Raw genomic sequence first — 17872 nt, 5'->3', positions numbered from 1 at the left:
TCCCTGCACTCGAAGTGGATTTTCTGGAGTTACAGAAGCCCAATTGGCGCGCTCTCAACGGCGTTGGAAAGTAGACATCCTGGGCTTTCCAGCAATATATGATAGTCCATACTTTGCCCAAGATTTGATGGCCCAAACCGGCGTTCAAAGTTACCCTCAGAATTCCCAGCGTTAAACGCCGGAACTGGCACAAGAATGGGAGTTAAACGCCCAAACTGGCACCAAAGCTGGCGTTTAACTCCAAGAAGAGTCTCTACACGAAAAATGCTTCATTGCTCAGCCCAAGCACACACCAAGTGGGCCCGGAAGTGGATTTTTATGTCATTTACTCATCTTTGTAATCCTTAGGCTACTAGTTCCCTATAAGTAGGACATTTTACTATTGTATTTGACATCTTGAGATCTTTGAATCTTTTGATCACTGGGAGGCTGGCCTCACGGCCATGCCTAGACCTTGTTCTTATGTATTTTCAATGGTGGAGTTTCTACACACCATAGATTAAGGTGTGGAGCTCTGCTGTACCTCGAGTATTAATGCAATTACTATTGTTCTTCTATTCAATTCAGCTTGTTCTTGTTCCAAGATATCACTTGTTCTTCAACTTGATGAATGTGATGATCCGTGACACTCATCATCATTCTCACCTATGAACGTGTGACTGACAACCACCTCCGTTCTACCTTAGATTGAGTGAATATCTCTTGGATTCCTGATACACGATGCATGGTTGATCGCCTGACAACCGAGTGCTCGCCTGACAAATGAGCCAGCCATTCCTGAGATCAGAGTCTTCGTGGTATAGGCAAGAATTGATGGCGGCATTCAAGAGAATCCGGAAGGTCTAACCTTGTCTGTGGTATTCTGAGTAGGATTCAATGATTGAATGACTGTGACGTGCTTCAAACTCCTGAGGGCGGGGCGTTAGTGATAGACGCAAAAGAATCACTGGATTCTATTCCGGCCTGATCGAGAACCGACAGATGGATAGCCGTGCCGTGACAGGGTGCGTTGAACATTTCCACTGAGATGATGGGAGGTAGCCACTGACAACGGTGAAACCCTTGCATAAGCTTGCCATGGAAAGGAGTAAGAAGGATTGTATGAAGACAGTAGGAAAGCAGAGAGACGGAAGGGAAAGCATCTTCATACACTTATCTGAAGCTCTCACCAATGATATACATAAGTATCTCTATCTTTATCTTTATGTTTCATTCATCATCTATACCCATTTGAGTCTGCCTGACTAAGATTTACAAGGTGACCATAGCTTGCTTCATACCAACAATCTCCGTGGGATCGACCCTTACTCGCGTAAGGTTTATTACTTGGACGACCCAGTGCACTTGCTGGTTAGTTGTGCGAAGTTGTAGTGATCAGGATTTCGCCCACCAAGTTTTTGGCGCGGTTGCCGGGGATTGTTTCGTGTATGGACAACTGACGATTCATCTTGTTGCTTAGATTAGGTATTTTTTTTCAGAGTTCTTAAGAATGAGTTCTAGAGTTTCATGATGATCTGTTGAAGTCTGGCTGGCTGAGAAGCCATGTCTAATCTTATTGGACCGAGGTTTCAACTTATCATCACAAGAGCTTGTTGATTTCTATCAATCTTGCTGTTGGAGCAATGATCTGCTAAGGCTTGGCTGGCCATTGGCCATGTCTAATGTTTTGGACCGAAGCTTTCTTTGAAAGCTTGGCTGGCTGTGAAGCCATGTCTAATTCCTGGACCGGAGTCTTAGACTAGCATTGCAATGATTCCTGGAATCCAAATTAAGAATTCTGAAACCTTTATTTTCTATTTTCATATAATTTTCGAAAAAGCACAAAAAAATTTACAAAACCAAAAAAAAAAACCAAAAAAGATTTTATGTTTCTTGTTTGAGTCTAGTGTCTAATTTTAAGTTTGGTGTCTTGCATGCATTGTTTATTTGATCTTGGTTCTATTTTCAAGTCAATAGTACAGGGAACTGAAGATTCAAAACATGCAGCAGAGGAATTACACAGAAAAAGCTGGGCGTTCAAAACGCCCAGTGAAGAAGGACAGACTGGCGTTTAAACGCCAGCCAGGGTGCCTGGTTGGGCGTTTAACGCCCAAAAAGGTAGTGCACTGGGCGTTAAACGCCAGAATGTGCACCATTCTGGGCGTTTAACGCCAGGATGGCACAAGGGGGAGGATTTTGCTTTCAAATCAATTTTTTTCAAGTTTTCAAGGTTTTTCAAAATCAAATCTTTTTCAAATCATATTTTTTCAATCAAATCTTTTTCAAAATCAATTTCTTTCCTTTTTCAAAGATACTTGCTAACAATTAATGATTTGATTGAACAATTCAAGTATGTTGCCTTTTCTGTTGAGAAAGGTTTAATGTTTGAATCATATCTTTTCTTGTTAGGCAAGTCATTAATTTTTAAAATCAAATCTTTTTAAAATGTTTTTCAAATCATATCTTCTCAATCATATCTTTTTAAAAGCATAACTTTTCAATCATATCTTTTTAATCACATCTTTTTCAAAATAGTTTTCAATCATATCTTTTTAATTTCTAATTTCAAAATCTTTTTCAAAAATTACTTGATTTCTTTCCCACTCTTGGCTTTCGAAAATCAATTAAAAGTTTTTCAAAATGTTTTTTAAAAATCTTTTTAATTCAATTTTCGAAAGTTCTTCCTCTCTTCTCACATCCTTCTATTTATGGAGTACCACTCCTCCTCAATGCACAATTCGAACTATATCCCACTAAGTTCGAATTCTCTACTTCTTCCTTCTAATTTTCTGTTCCTCTGACACCTCAAGGAATCTCTATACTGTGACATTGAGGATTCTATATTTTCTTGTTCTCTTCTCTTTCATATGAGTAGGAACAAAGACAAAGGCATTCTTGTTGAAGCTGACCCTGAACCTGAAAGGACCTTGAAGCGAAAGCTAAGAGAAGCTAAAGCACAATTCTCTATAGAGGACCTGACAGAAATCTTCAAAGAAGAAGAAGACATGGCAGCCGAAAACAACAACAATGCCAACAATACAAGGAAGGTGCTGGGTGACTTTACAGCACCTACTCCCGACTTCTATGGGAGAAGCATCTCTATCCCTGCCATTGGAGCAAACAACTTTGAGCTTAAGCCTCAATTAGTTTCTCTAATGCAACAGAATTGCAAGTTCCATGGACTTCCATTGGAAGATCCTCATCAGTTCTTAGCTGAATTCTTGCAAATCTGTGACACTGTCAAGACTAATGGGGTTGACCCTGAGGTTTACAGAATTATGCTATTCCCTTTTGCTGTAAGAGACAGAGCTAGGACATGGTTGGACTCACAACCTAAAGAAAGCCTGAACTCTTGGGAAAAGCTAGTCAATGCCTTCTTGGCAAAGTTCTTTCCACCTCAAAAATTGAGTAAGCTTAGAGTGGAAGTCCAAACCTTCAGACAGAAGGAAGGTGAATCCCTCTATGAAGCTTGGGAAAGATAAAAACAATTAATCAGAAAATGTCCTTCTGACATGCTTTCTGAATGGAGCATCATAGGTATTTTCTATGATGGTCTATCTGAACTGTCCAAGATGTCTTTGGATAGCTCTGCTGGAGGATCTCTTTATCTGAAGAAGACGCCTACAGAAGCTCAAGAGCTCATTGAAATGGTTGCAAATAACCAATTCATGTACACTTCTGAAAGGAATCCTGTGAACAATGGGACAAATCAGAAGAAAGGAGTTCTTGAGATTGATACTCTGAATGCCATACTGGCTCAGAATAAGATATTGACTCAGCAAGTCAATTTGATTTCTCAAAGTCTGTCTGGAATGCAAAATGCACCTGGCAGTACTAAGGATGCTTCATCTGAAGAAGAAGCTTATGATCCTGAGAACCCTTCAATGGAAGAGGTGAATTACCTAGGAGAACCCTATGGAAACACCTATAATTCTTCATGGAGAAATCATCCAAATTTCTCATGGAAGGATCAACAGAGACCTCAACAAGGTTTCAACAACAATAATGGTGGAAGAAACAGGTTTAGCAATGGCAAGCCTTTTCCATCATCTTCTCAGCAACAGACAGAGAATTCTAAGTAGAACCCCTCTGACTTAGCAACCATGGTCTCTGATCTAATCAAAACCACTCAAAGTTTCATGACTGAAACAAGGTCCTCCATTAGGAATTTGGAGGCACAAGTGGGACAGCTGAGCAAGAAAGTTACTGAACTCCCTCCTAGTACTATCCCAAGCAATACAGAAGAAAATCCAAAAGGAGAGTGCAAGGCCATCAACATGGCCGAATATGGAGAGGAAGGAGAATAAGTGAACGCCACTGAGGAAGACCTCAATGGGCGTGCACTAGCCTCCAATGAGTTCCCTAATGAGGAACAATGGGAATCTGAGGCTCAAAATGAGACCATAGAGATTCCATTGGACTTGCTTCTGCCTTTCATGAGCTCTGATGAGTATTCCTCCTCTGAAGAGGATGAGTATGTCACTGAAGAGCAAGTTGCTAAATACCTTGGAGCAATCATGAAGCTAAATGACAAGTTAATTGGAAATGAGACTTGGGAGGATGAACCCTCTTTGCTCACCAAAGAATTGGATGACTTGTCTAGGCAGAAATTACCTCAAAAGAGGCAGGACCCTGGGAAGTTCTCCATACCTTGTACCATAGGCACCATGACCTTCAAGAAGGCTCTGTGTGACTTGGGGTCAAGTGTAAACCTCATGCCTCTCTCTGTAATGGAGAAGCTAGAGATCTTTGAGGTACAAGCTGCAAGAATCTCACTAGAGATGACAGACAACTCAAAGAAACAAGCTTATGGACTTGTAGAGGATGTTCTGGTAAAAGTTGAGGACCATTACATCCCTGCTGATTTTATAGTCCTAGAGACTGGGAAGTGCATGGATGAATCTATCATCCTTGGCAGACCCTTCCTAGCCACAGCAAGGGCTGTGATTGATGTTGATGGAGGTGAACTGATCATTCAAGTGAATGAAGAATCCTTTGTGTTTAAGGCTCAAGGATATCCCTCTGTCACCATGGAGAGGAAGCATGAAGAGCTTCTCTCAAATCAGAGTCAAACAGAGCCCCTACAGTCAAACTCTAAGTTTGGTGTTGGGAGGCCACAACCAAACTCTAAGTTTGGTGTTGAACCCCCACATTCAAACTCTAAGTTTGGTGTTGGGAGGTTCCAACATTGCTCTGAGAAAATGTGAGGCTCCATGAGAGCCATCTGTCAAGCTACTGACATTAAAGAAGCGCTTGTTGGGAGGCAACCCAATGTTATATTTTATCTATTTTCCTTTGTTATTTTATGTTTTCTGTAGGTTGATGATCATGAGAAGTCACAAAATCCATTGAAAAAGCAAAAACAGAATGAAAAACAGGAAGAAAAATAGCACACCCTGGAGGAAGAACCTACTGGCGTTTAAACGCCAGTAAGGCTAGCAGATGGGCATTTAACGCCCAGTCTGGCACCATTCTGGGCGTTTAATGCCAGAAAGGGGCACCAGACTGGCGTTAAACGCCAGGAAAGGGCAAGAACCTGGCGTTAAATGCCAGAAATGGGCACCAGCCCGGCGTTTAACGCCAGAATTGGCTAAAAATGCAATTTTGCATGCCATTTGGTGCAGGGATGATTTTTCCTTGACACCTCAGGATCTGTGGACCCCACAGGATCCCCAACAACCCCACCACCCTCTTTCTTCTTCACCCATTCACCAATCACCTCAATACCTCTTCCCCAAAAACCCTTCACCTATCAAATCCCATCTTCTCTTCACCACTCACATCCATCCTTCATAAAACCCCACCTACCTCACCCTTCAAATTCAAACCACTTTCCCTCCCAAACCCACCTATACATGACCGAACCATGAGCTCCCCTCTCCTATATAAACCCTTCTTCACCCCTTCATTTTCACACAACCTAAACACCACTTCTCCCCCTCTTTGGCCGAACACAAAGCCATTGTCTTCTTCCTCGTTTCTTCTTCTTCTACTCTTTTCTTTCTTCTTTTGCTCAAGGACGAGCAAACCTTTTAAGTTTGGTGTGGTAAAAGCGTTGCTTTTCGCTTTTCCATAACCATTTATGGCATCCAAGGCCGGAGAAACCTCTAGAAAGAGGAAAGGGAAGGCAAAAGCTTCTACCTCCGAGTCATGGGAGATGGAGAGATTCATCTCAAGGGTGCATCAAGACCACTTCTATGAAGTTGTGGCCTTGAAGAAGGTGATCCCCGAGGTCCCTTTTTCACTCAAAAAGAGTGAATATCCGGAGATCCGACATGAGATCCGAAGAAGAGGTTGGGAAGTTCTTACCAACCCCATTCAACAAGTCGGAATCTTAATAGTTCAAGAGTTCTATGCCAATGCATGGATCACCAAGAACCATGATCAAAGTGTGAACCCGGATCCAAAGAATTGGCTTACAATGGTTCGGGGGAAATACTTAGATTTTAGTCCGGAAAATGTGAGGTTGGCATTCAACTTGCCCATGATGCAAGGAGATGAACATTCTTACACAAGAAGGGTCAACTTTAATCAAAGGTTGGACCAAGTCCTCACTGACATTTGTGAAGAGGGCGCCCAATGGAAGAGAGATTCAAGAGGGAAGCCGGTTCAATTAAGAAGGCATGACCTCAAGCCCGTGGCTAGAGGATGGTTGGAGTTTATCCAACGCTCAATCATTCCCACTAGCAACCAGTCTGAAGTTACTCTAGACCGGGCCATCATGATTCATAGCATCATGATTGGAGAAGAAGTAGAAGTTCATGAGGTTATAGCCCAAGAACTCTATAAGGTGGCGGACAAGTCCTCTACCTTGGCAAGGTTAGCCTTTCCTCATCTCATTTGTCACCTCTGTTATTCAGTAGGAGTTGACATAGAAGGAGACATCCTCATTGATGAGGACAAGCCCATCACTAAGAAAAGGATGGAGCAAACAAGAGACCCCTCTCATCATGAGATCCCTGAGATGCCTCAAGGGATGCACTTTCCTCCACAAGACTATTGGGAGCAACTGAACACCTCCCTAGGAGAATTGAGTTCCAACATGGGACAACTAAGGGTGGAGCACCAAGAACACTCCATCATCCTCCATGAAATTAGAGAAGATCAAAGAATCATGAGAGAGGAGCAACAAAGACAAGGAAGAGACATTGAGGAGCTCAAGCACTCCATAAGACCTTCAAGAGGAAGAACAAGCCGCCATCACTAAGGTGGACCCGTTCTTTAATCTCCTTGTTCTTTATTTTCCTGTTTTTCGAATTTTTAGTGCTTATGTTTATCTATGTTTGTGTCTTGTGATCATTAGTGCCTATGCCTAAAAGTTATGAATGTCCTATGAATCCATCACCTTTCTTAAATAAACAATGTTCTTAATTGAAAAAGAGAAGAATTGCATGAATTTTGAATTTTATAACAGATTAATTACTTTGATGTGGTGGCAATACTTTTGTTTTCTGAATGTATGCTTAAACAGTGCATATGTCTTTTGAATTTGTGGTTCATGAATGTTGGCTCTTGAAAGAATGATGAAAAAGGAGACATGTTACTGAGGATCTGAAAAATCATAAAAATGATTCTTGAAGCAAGAAAAAGCAGTGAATACAAAAAAAAAAGAGAAGAAGAAGCGAAAAAAAAACGAAAAAAAAGGAGAAAGAGAAAAAAAGAGAAATAAAGTTGTGATCCAAGGCAAAAAGAGTGTGCTTAAGAACCTTGGACACCTCTAATTGGGGACTCTAGCAAAGCTGAGTCACAATCTGAAAAGGTTCACCCAATTATGTGTCTGTGGCATGTATGTATCCGGTGGTAATACTGGAAGACAGAGTGCTTTGGGCCACGGCCAAGACACAATAAGTAGCTGTGTTCAAGAATCATCATACTTAACTAGGAGAATCAATAACACTATCTGGATTCTGAGTTCCTAAAGAAGCCAATCATTCTGAATTTCAAAGGATAGAGTGAGATGCCAAAACTGTTCAGAGGCAAAAAGCTAAAGCCCCGCTCATCTAATTAATACTGATCTTCATAGATGTTTTTGGAATTCATTGCATATTCTCTTCTTTTTTATCTTATTTGATTTTTAGTTGCTTGGGGACAAGCAACAATTTAAGTTTGGTGTTTGGTGGACGAAATTGTGATCATCATTATATGTTTCTTGGATTTTGAATGGAATATACTCCTTAGGGCACTGTTTATTTTCCTTATTGGAATTCACAACTCCGTTCAACTAACCAGCAAGTGTACTGGGTCGTCCAAGTAATAAACCTTACGTGAGTAAGGGTCGAATCCACAGAGATTGTTGGTATGAAGCAAGCTATGGTCACCTTGTAAGTCTCAGTTAGGGAGATTAAACATGATACTTGATTAGATTCAAATAATAAAATAGGAATAATAAAAGGGATAGAATACTTATGTAGATTCATTGGTAGGAATTTCAGATAAGCGGAATGGAGGTGCTGTAGAGCTCAAGGACGCCTGCTCTCCTACTGCTTCTACTCAATCCTTCTTACTCCTTTCCATGGCAAGCTTTGTATAGGGGTTCACCATCAACTGTGGCTACTTTCAATCCTCTCGGGGAAATATCCTATGCGGCTGTCACTCGCACAGCTAACCAGTCTGGAGGCATCACCCATGGTTGATGGCTACATCCCATCTTCGCAGTGAAAGCTAATGCTCACGCACTCTGTCACAGTACGGCCAATCACCGGTTGGTTCCCGCTCCTACTGGAATAGAATCCATTGATTCTTTTGCGTCTGTCACTAACGCCCAGCAGGTTACAAGTTTGAAGCACGTCACAGTCATTCATTACCGGAATCCTACTCGGAATACCACAGACAAGGTGAGACTTTCCGGATTCCCAGGATCCTACTCGGAACACCACAGACAAGGTTGGACTTTCCGGATCCTCATAAATGCCGCCATCCATCTAGCTTATACCACGAAGATTCTGTTGGGGAATCTAAGAGATACACATTCAAGCTTCTTTGCATGTAGAACGGAAGTGGTTGTCAATCACGCGCGTTCATAAGTGAGAATAATAATGAGGGTTATCTAACTCATCACATTCATCATGTTCTTGGGTACGAATGAATATCTTGGAATAAGAATAAGAGAGATTTGAATAAAAGAAAATAGAACTTCATTAATACTTGAGGTACAGCACAGCTCCACACCCTTAATCTATGGTGTGCAGAAACTCCACCGTTGAAAATACATAAGTAAAAGAGGTTCAGGCATGGCCGAATGGCCAGCCCTCTCCATGATCAAGTGACCGAATGAATAAAGAGTTTAAAGTGGTCAAAAGATGTCTAATACAATAGATAAATGTCCTATATATACTAGACTAGCTCCTAGGGTTTACATGAGTAAGTAATTGATGCATAAATTCACTTCCGGGGCCCACTTGGTGTGTGCTTGGGCTGAGCTTGATCAATCCACGAGCTAAGGCATTTCTTGGCGTTGAACTTTGAGTTATGACGTGTTTTGGGCGTTCAACTCCGGATCATGACGTTTTTCTGGCGTTTAACTCCAGACAGCAGCATGAACTTGGAGTTTAACTCCAAGTTACGTCGTCAATCTTCGAATAAAGCATGGACTATTATATATTGCTGGAAAGCCCTGGATGTCTACTTTCCAACGCCGTTGAGAGCGCGCCAATTGGAGTTCTGTAGCTCCAGAAAATCCATTTCGAGTGCAGGGAGGTCAGAATCCAACAGCATCAGCAGTCCTTTTGTCAGCCTTTTTCAGAGTTTTGCTCAAATCCCTCAATTTCAATCAGAATTTACCTGAAATCACAGAAAAACACACAAACTCATAGTAAAGTCCAAAAATGTGAATTTAACATAAAAACTAAGGAAAACATCCCTAAAAGTAGCTTGAACTTACTAAAAACTACCTAAAAACAATGCCAAAAAGCGTATAAATTATCCGCTCATCACAACACCAAACTTAAATTGTTGCTTGTCCCCAAGCAACTGAAAATCAAATAGGATAAAAAGAAGAGAATATACTATAAATTCAGAAATATCAATGAATATTAATTATAATTAAATGAGCGGGACTTGTAGCTTTTTGCTTCTGAACAGTTTTGGCATCTCACTTTTTCCTTTGTAGTTTAGAGGGATTGGCGTCTCTGGGGAACTTAGAATTTGGGATAGTGTTATTGACTTTCTTAGTTAAGCATGTTGATTCTTGAACACAGCTACTTATGAGTCTTGGCCGTGGCCCTAAGCACTTTGTTTTCCAGTATTACCACCGGATACATAAATGCCACAGACACATAACTGGGTGAACCTTTTCAGATTGTAACTTAGCTTTGCTAAAGTCCCCAGTTAGTGGTGTCCAGAGCTCTTGAGCACACTCTTTTGCTTTGGATCACGACTTTAACCACTCAGTCTCAAGCTTTTCACTTGGACCTTCATGACACAAGCACATGGTTAGGGACAGCTTGATTTAGCCTGCTTAGGCCTGGATTTAATTTCCTTGGGCCCTCCTATCCATTGATGCTCAAAGCCTTGGATCCTTTTTACCCTTGCCTTTTGGTTTTAAGGGCTATTGGCTTTTTCTACTGCTCCTTCTTTTTCTATATACTCTTTTTAGCTCCATTTTTTTTTCACTGCTTTTTCTTGCTTCAAGAATCAAATTCATGATGTTTTTCAGATCATCAATAACATTTCTCTTTGTTCATCATTCTTTCAAGAACCAACAATTTTAACACTCATAAACAACAAGATCCAAAGACATATGCACTGTTCAATCATTCATTCAGAAAACAAAAAGCATTGTCACCACATCAATATAATTAAACTAAATTCAATAATAATTTCGAAAATTATGTATTTCTTGTTCTTTTGAATTAAAACATTTTTCTTTTAAGAGAGGTGAAGGAGTAATGGATTTTATTCATAGCTTTAAGGCATGGTTACATACTAATGATCATGAAATAAAGACACAAAACATAGATAAACACAATAATTAAAAACCGAAAAACAGAAAGAGATAAGAACAAGGAATGAATCCACCTGAGTGAAGGTGGCGCCTTCTTTGAAGAACCAATGGTGCTCTTTGAGCTCCTCTATGTCTCTTCCTTGCTTCTGTTGAATGATTCCTAGTAATTTTCGTGTTCCTCCCCTTAGTTGCTTCCAATATCTTTGTGGAGGATAATTTATCCCCTGAGGTATCTCAGGAATCTCTTGATATGCAGCCACATGTTCTAACCAACTGAGCTATTCCAGCTTATATGAGTCTTTCCATCTTCCATGACTCAGAGGTGGAAGCTTTTGTCTTCCCTTTGAGGTTTCTCTGGCCTTAGGTGCCATTAATGGTAATGGAAAAGCAAAAAAGCTATGCTCTTACCACACCAAACTTAAAATATTGCTCGCCCTCGAGCAAGAGAAGAAAGAAGAGAAGAAGAAGAAGAAGAAGAATGGAGGTGAGTGAGGGGAGATGGATTCGGCTATATGGGTGGGATTGGGTGGGAAAGCGAAGTTGAATTGTAAAGGTAGGTGGGGTGTATGGGGAAGAGTGGATAGATGTAGGTGGTGAAGAATGTTGGGAATTGTGACATGGGGAATAGTCATCACAAAAACTAGGATTAGGAGGTAAGGTGGGAATATGTTAGGTGGGGATCCTGTGGGGTCCACAGATCCTGGGGTGATCCTGTGGGGTCCACAGATCCTGAGGTGTCAAGGAATTCCATCCCTGCACCAAATAGGCATGTAAATTGCCTTCATGCATCTTTCTGGCGTTCAAACGCCCATTGGTGCATGTTCTGGGCGTTGAACGCCAGTTTCATGCTTGTTCCTGGCGTTCAGCGCCAGTTTGTCCTTTCTGTGCATCATCCTGGCGTTCAGCGCCAGGAAGTAGCTTGTTTCTGGCGTTCAGCGCCAGAATGGTGCTCTGTTCTGGCGTTGAACGCCGGCCAGATGCACCTTCTGGGCGTTGAACGCCAGCCCGTGCGTCCTCCAGGGTGAAAAAATTTTTTCTTCTGTTTTTGACTCTGTTTTTAATTTCTTTGATTTTTTCGTGACTCCTCATGATCATGTACCTAATAAAACACAAAAATAACAAAGAAACAAAAATAAAATAAAATTAGATAAATAAAATTGGGTTGCCTCCCAACAAGCGCTTCTTTAATGTCAATGGCTTGACAGTGGCTCTCATGGAGCCACAAGTTGATCAGGTCAACTTAAGTGTGGTATTCCCAACACCAAACTTAGAGTTTGGATATGGGGTTTGAACACCAAACTTAGAGTTTGGTTGTGGCCTCACAACACCAAACTTAGAGTTTGACTGTGTGGGCTCTTCTTGACTCTGAACTGAGAGAAGCTCTTCATGCTTACTCTCTTTTGTCACAGAGGGATGGCCATGTGCCTGAAACACAAGGTAGTCCCCATTCAATTGAAGGACTAACTCACCTCTGTTGACATCTATCACAGCTCCTGCTGTGGCTAGGAAAGGTCTTCCTAGGATGATGCATTCATCATCTTCCTTCCTAGTGTCTAGGATTATGAAATCAGTAGGGATGTAAAGGCCTTCAACCCTTACTAGCACGTCCTCTACTATTCCATAAGCTTGTCTTATGGACTTATCTGCCAATTGTAATGAGAACAAGGCAGGTTGTACCTCAATGATCCCCAGCTTCTCCATTACAGAGAGTGGCATAAGATTTATCCCTGACCCAAGATCACATAGAGCTTTTTCAAAGCTCATGGTGCCAATGGTGCAAGGTATTAAGAACTTGCCAGGATCTTGTTTCTTTTGAGGTAGAGTTCTCTGAATCCAAGGATCTAGTTCACTAATGAGCAAGGGAGGTTCACTTTCCCAAGTCTCATTACCAAACAGCTTGGCATTCAGTTTCATGATGGCTCCTAAGTATTGAGCAACTTGCTCTCCAGTCACATCTTCATTCTCTTCAGAGGATGAATATTCTTCAGAGCTCATGAATGGCAGAAGGAAATTTAAAGGAATCTCTATGGTCTCTAGATGAGCCTCAGATTCCTCAGGATCCTTAATAGGAAACTCCTTCTTGCTTGAGGGACGTCCCAGGAGGTCTTCCTTACTAGGATTTTCGTCCTCCTCCTCCTTGGTGCATTCGGCCACTTTGATTAAATCAATGGCCTTGCACTCTCCTTTTGGATTTTCTTCTGTATTACTTGGGAGAGTACTGGGAGGAGTGTCAAGGACTTCCTTACTCAGCTGGCCCACTTGTGCCTCCAGATTTCTAATAGAGGATCTTGTTTCATTCATGAAACTAAAAGTGGCCTTTGACAGATCAGAGACTATATTTGCTAAATTAGAATTGTTTTGTTCAGAATTCTCTGTCTGTTGCTGAGAAGATGATGGATATGGCTTGCTATTGCCTAGCCTATTACGTCCACCATTGTTAAAGCCTTGTTGAGGCTTTTGTTGATCCTTCCAGGAGAAATTTGGATGATTTATCCATGATGAGTTATAGGTGTTTCCATAAGGTTCACCCATGTAATTAACCTCTGCCATGGCAGGGTTCTCAGGATCATAAGCTTCTTCAGAAGCTACCTCTCTAGTACTGTTGGATGCATGTTGCAATCCATTCAGATTTTGAGAGATCATGTTGACCTGTTGAGTCAACACTTTGTTCTGAGCCAATATGGCATTCAGAGCATCAATTTCAAGAACTCCTTTCTTCTGAGGTACCCCATTATTCACGGAATTCTTCTCAGAAGTGTACATGAATTGGTTGTTTGCGACCATGTCAATGAGTTCTTGAGCCTCTTCAGGCGTTTTCTTCAGGTGAATAGATCCACCTGCAGAATGGTCCAGTGACATTTTCGAAAATTCAGAGAGGCCATAATAGAATATATCTAATATGGTCCATTCTGAAAACATGTCAGATGGACATCTTTTGGTCAGCTGCTTGTATCTTTCCCAAGCTTCATAGAGGGATTCACCATCTTTTTGTTTGAAGGTTTGAACATCCACTCTTAGCTTGCTCAGCTTTTGAGGAGGAAAGAACTTATCTAAGAATGCAGTGACAAGCTTATCCCATGAGTCCAGGCTATCCTTGGGTTGTGAATCCAACCATACTCTAGCTCTGTCTCTTACAGCAAAAGGGAAAAGCAAGAGTCTGTAGACTTCAGGATTAACTCCATTTGTCTTTACAGTGTCACAGATCTGCAAGAACTCAGTTAAAAACTGGTAAGGATCTTCAGATGGAAGTCCATAAAACTTGCAGTTTTGTTGCATTAAAGCAACTAGTTGAGGCTTAAGCTCAAAGTTATTGGCTCCAATGGCAGGAATGGAGATGCTTCTTCCATCAAACTTGGACGTTGGCTTTGTGAAGTCTCCAAGCATTCTCCTTACATTATTATTATTATTTTCTTCTGCCATCTCTTTCTCTTGTTCGAAAATTTCTAGAAGGTCTCTTCTGGATTGTTGTAATTTAGCTTCTCTTAATTTTCTCTTCAGAGTCCTTTCAGGTTCTGGATCAATTTCAACAAGAGTGCCTTTATCCCTGTTCCTGCTCATATGAAAGAGAAGAAAACAAGAAAAGAAGAGGAATACTCTATGTCACAGTATAGAGATTCCTTTATGTTAGTAGAAAAAGAAAGGGGTAGAAGAATGAAGAAGGGGATTCGGATTTTGGATGAAGAGAGGTGAAGAGAAGTGTTAGTAATTAAATAATTAAATAGAAGAAGAAAAGAGGAGAGAGATTTCGAAAATAATTTTGAAAAAGGATTAGTAATTTTCGAAAATTAAATATAAAATAAGATTAAAATTAAAACATGAAACAATTAGTTAATTAAAAAGAATTTTTGAAAAAGGGGTGAGATATTTTCGAAAATAGAAGAGAGAGAAGTAGTTAGGTGGTTTTGAAAAAGATAAGAAACAAACAAAAAGTTAGTTAGTTGATTGAAAAAGATTTGAAATCAAAATTTGCAAAAGATAAGAAGATAAGAAGTTAGATAAGATATTTTGAGATCAAATTTTGAAAAAGATAAAATTTTTGAAAAAGATAAGATAAAAGATAAAAAGATATATTTGAAAAAGATATTTTGAAAAAGATTTAATTTTAAAAAATTTACTTGACTAACAAGAAACTACAAGATAAGATTCTAGAATTTAAAGATTGAACCTTTCTTAACAAGAAAGTAACAAACTTCAAATTTTTGAACCAATCACATTAATTGTTAGTTTAATTTTCGAAAATTTGATAAAAAGATAAGAAAAAGATTTTGAAAATATTTTGAAAAATAATTTTTTGAAATTTTCGAAAATTATATAAAAAAAATGAAAAAGATATGATTTTTGAAAAAGATTTTGAAAAGATAAGATTTTTAAAATTTGAAATTTTGACTTGACTTGTAAGAAACAACTAATTTTGAAAATTTTTGATCAAGTCAACCCAAAATTTCGAAAATTTGGAGGGAAATAAGGAAAAGATATTTTTTTGATTTTTGAATTTTTAATTATGAGAGAGAAAAACAACAAAAATACTTAATGCATGAAATTTTTAGATCAAAACAATGAATGCATGCAAGAATGCTATGAATGTCAAGATGAACATCAAGAACACTATGAAGATCATGATGAACATCAAGAACATAATTTTGAAAAATTTTTGATGCAAAGAAAACATGCAAGACACCAAACTTAGAAATCTTTAATGCATGGACTCTAACAAACAAAAAATGCATATGAAAAACAACATAAGACACAAAACAAGAAATCATCAAGATCAAACAAGAGGACTTATCAAGAACAACTTGAAGATCATGAAGAACACTTTGAATGCATGGGATTTTCGAAAAATGCAAGAAAAATTTTTAAAGGCATGCAATTGACACCAAACTTAAAAATTAACACAAGACTCAAACAAGAAACACAAATTATTTTTTATTTTTATAATTTTATGAATTTTTTTGAATTTTTATTAATTTTTTTCGAAAATAAAGTTAAGAAAAACGAAAAAAATAAAAGAAAAATTTTGAAAAAGATTTTTGAAAAGAAAATTACCTAATCTGAGCAACAAGATGAACCGTCAGTTGTCCATACTCGAACAATCCCCGGCAACGGCGCCAAAAACTTGGTGGACGAAATTGTGATCATCATTATATGTTTCTTGGATTTTGAATGGAATATACTCCTTAGGGCACTGTTTATTTTCCTTATTGGAATTCACAACTCCGTTCAACTAACCAGCAAGTGTACTGGGTCGTCCAAGTAATAAACCTTACGTGAGTAAGGGTCGAATCCACAGAGATTGTTGGTATGAAGCAAGCTATGGTCACCTTGTAAGTCTCAGTTAGGGAGATTAAACATGATACTTGATTAGATTCAAATAATAAAATAGGAATAATAAAAGGGATAGAATACTTATGTAGATTCATTGGTAGGAATTTCAGATAAGCGGGAATGGAGGTGCTGTAGAGCTCAAGGACGCCTGCTCTCCTACTGCTTCTACTCAATCCTTCTTACTCCTTTCCATGGCAAGCTTTGTATAGGGGTTCACCATCAACTGTGGCTACTTTCAATCCTCTCGGGGAAATATCCTATGCGGCTGTCACTCGCACAGCTAACCAGTCTGGAGGCATCACCCATGGTTGATGGCTACATCCCATCCTCGCAGTGAAAGCTAATGCTCACGCACTCTGTCACAGTACGGCCAATCACCGGTTGGTTGCCGCTCCTACTGGAATAGAATCCATTGATTCTTTTGCGTCTGTCACTAACGCCCAGCAGGTTACAAGTTTGAAGCACGTCACAGTCATTCATTACCGGAATCCTACTCGGAATACCACAGACAAGGTGAGACTTTCCGGATTCCCAGGATCCTACTCGGAACACCACAGACAAGGTTGGACTTTCCGGATCCTCATAAATGCCGCCATCCATCTAGCTTATACCACGAAGATTCTGTTGGGGAATCTAAGAGATACACATTCAAGCTTCTTTGCATGTAGAACGGAAGTGGTTGTCAATCACGCGCGTTCATAAGTGAGAATAATAATGAGGGTTATCTAACTCATCATATTCATCATGTTCTTGGGTACGAATGAATATCTTGGAATAAGAATAAGAGAGATTTGAATAAAAGAAAATAGAACTTCATTAATACTTGAGGTACAGCACAGCTCCACACCCTTAATCTATGGTGTGCAGAAACTCCACCGTTGAAAATACATAAGCAAAAGAGGTTCAGGCATGGCCGAATGGCCAGCCCTCTCCATGATCAAGTGACCGAATGAATAAAGAGTTTAAAGTGGTCAAAAGATGTCTAATACAATAGATAAATGTCCTATATATACTAGACTAGCTCCTAGGGTTTACATGAGTAAGTAATTGATGCATAAATTCACTTCCGGGGCCCACTTGGTGTGTGCTTGGGCTGAGCTTGATCAATCCACGAGCTAAGGCATTTCTTGGCGTTGAACTTTGAGTTATGACGTGTTTTGGGCGTTCAACTCCGGATCATGACGTTTTTCTGGCGTTTAACTCCAGACAGCAGCATGAACTTGGCGTTTAACGCCAAGTTACGTCGTCAATCTTCGAATAAAGCATGGACTATTATATATTGCTGGAAAGCCCTGGATGTCTACTTTCCAACGCCGTTGAGAGCGCGCCAATTGGAGTTCTGTAGCTCCAGAAAATCCATTTCGAGTGCAGGGAGGTCAGAATCCAACAGCATCAGCAGTCCTTTTGTCAGCCTTTTTCAGAGTTTTGCTCAAATCCCTCAATTTCAGTCAGAATTTACCTGAAATCACAGAAAAACACACAAACTCATAGTAAAGTCCAAAAATGTGAATTTAACATAAAAACTAAGGAAAACATCCCTAAAAGTAGCTTGAACTTACTAAAAACTACCTAAAAACAATGCCAAAAAGCGTATAAATTATCCGCTCATCAGTGTTGTGATGAGCG

The 17872-nt window shown here is 39.8% G+C and overlaps 1 non-coding gene across 1 annotated transcript; it reads right to left on the bottom strand.

Annotated features, from left to right (window-relative positions):
* Nucleotides 1-3389: 3389 nt before the first annotated feature.
* Nucleotides 3390-3497, bottom strand: LOC130958420 (small nucleolar RNA R71). The gene has a single exon (XR_009077543.1). It is a non-coding gene; the product is annotated as a small nucleolar RNA R71 (small nucleolar RNA).
* Nucleotides 3498-17872: the final 14375 nt, after the last annotated feature.

Source organism: Arachis stenosperma, chromosome 10, assembly GCF_014773155.1.
Source record: "Arachis stenosperma cultivar V10309 chromosome 10, arast.V10309.gnm1.PFL2, whole genome shotgun sequence".
NCBI classification, from domain to species: Eukaryota; Viridiplantae; Streptophyta; class Magnoliopsida; order Fabales; family Fabaceae; genus Arachis; species Arachis stenosperma.
This window is presented reverse-complemented; position numbering and strand designations above follow the sequence as displayed.